Source organism: Crinia signifera, chromosome 2 (genome assembly GCF_055691185.1).
Source record: "Crinia signifera chromosome 2, ASM5569118v1, whole genome shotgun sequence".
Lineage (NCBI taxonomy): Eukaryota > Metazoa > Chordata > Amphibia > Anura > Myobatrachidae > Crinia > Crinia signifera.
In genome coordinates, this window is record NC_139218.1 from 344314550 (window position 1) to 344316002 (window position 1453).

The window sequence follows — 1453 nt, forward strand, 5'->3', positions numbered from 1 at the left end:
ACTAGACTCAGGATTCAATTATACATGATGCTGGACTACCTGTACATACAGTGATGTTGACGTGGTGATGGATTGCAGTGATCAGCAGTAATGTGCCATTCTGGTGGCACTCCAAAATTAGCTTCAATTGAATCCCTCTAAATAATGGAGAAAAAACATTTAGAAAAATAAAAAACATAGGATTTAATGGCAGATCCCATCTAGTATTCCCCTTTTTTAATGGCAGAAACCCATATAGTATTCCCCTTTTTTAATGGCAGAAACCCATCTAGTATTCCCCTTTTTTAACCATATTGTTGCCTCAAACCCTATTTGATCTTTATTTCTTTGTAAAGATATCCTTATGTCTATCCCATGCATGTATAAATCTGGCTGCCCCAGACTATACAATGTCCGGGAATTCAGTGCTCACTGAGCCGCCCAGCGGAAGCTTCCACCCGCGGCCCGGCTCTGACCTGCCATGTCAGTCCCGCCCCTCCACCTCTGACTCCATTGATGCAGGCACAACACGTCACTGTGCAGTGCACACTGCACATCCATGGTGACTCCTACCCATGGCTCGTCTGAGATGTGTGCTCTCCAGCCCCCGCCTGCCTGAGCTGCCAGAATAATTACACTGGCACTGACCTCCGCACTTCACAGGCACATTCAGTGCTGTTAGTCGAAGTTGAAAGTCTGAAAACTTTGATAAACAGAGGCTGAGCCGGGGAAGAGGTCCTGCTTGAAGTTCAAGGTACTGGCACTGCTGATAATCATGCACACTTTCCATTTTTATTTTTGCAATATAAAATCACAATGTGTGGCATATGTATAATGGGCATGATGGTTTGTGGCATATGTATAATGGGCATTTTGGTGTGTGGCATGTCTGTAATGGTCATCTCTGTGGCATATGTATACTGGGCATCTGTGTGTGGGATTTGTATAATGAGCATCTCTGTGTGTGGCATATGTATAATATATGCATAATAGGCATCACGGTGTGTGGCATATGTATAATAGGCATCACGGTGTGTGGCATATGTATAATGGAGCATCACTGTGTGTGGCATATGTATAATGAAGCATCACTGTGTGTGGCATATGTATAATGGGCATCACGGTGTGTGGCATATGTATAATGGAGCATCACTGTGTGTGGCATATGTATAATGGGCATCACAGTGTGTGGCATATGTGTAATGTGCATCACGGTGTGTGGCATATGTATAATGGGCATCAAGGTGTGTGGCATATGTATAATGGGAATCACAGTGTGTGGCATATCTGTAATGGGCATCACAGTGTGTGGCATATGTGTAATGAGCATTACGGTGTGTGGCATATGTATAATGGACATCACAGTGTGTGGCATATTTATAATGGGCATCTCTGTGTGTGGCATATCTATAATGGGCATCAAGGTGTGTGGCATATCTATAATGGGCATCACAGTGTGTGGCATATGTATAAT

At 43.6% G+C, this 1453-nt stretch overlaps 1 protein-coding gene across 1 annotated transcript in view; it reads left to right on the top strand.

The window, feature by feature from the left end:
• The first annotated feature begins 580 nt into the window (after positions 1-580).
• The window catches only part of LOC146057863 (keratin, type II cytoskeletal 80-like), a 73499-nt gene continuing 72626 nt past the window's right edge, over positions 581-1453 (top strand). Inside the window, exon 1 of the mRNA XM_083169640.1 lies at positions 581-733. The gene's annotated coding sequence lies outside the window, so the exon portion shown is untranslated. The remainder of the gene's footprint in view (positions 734-1453) is intronic.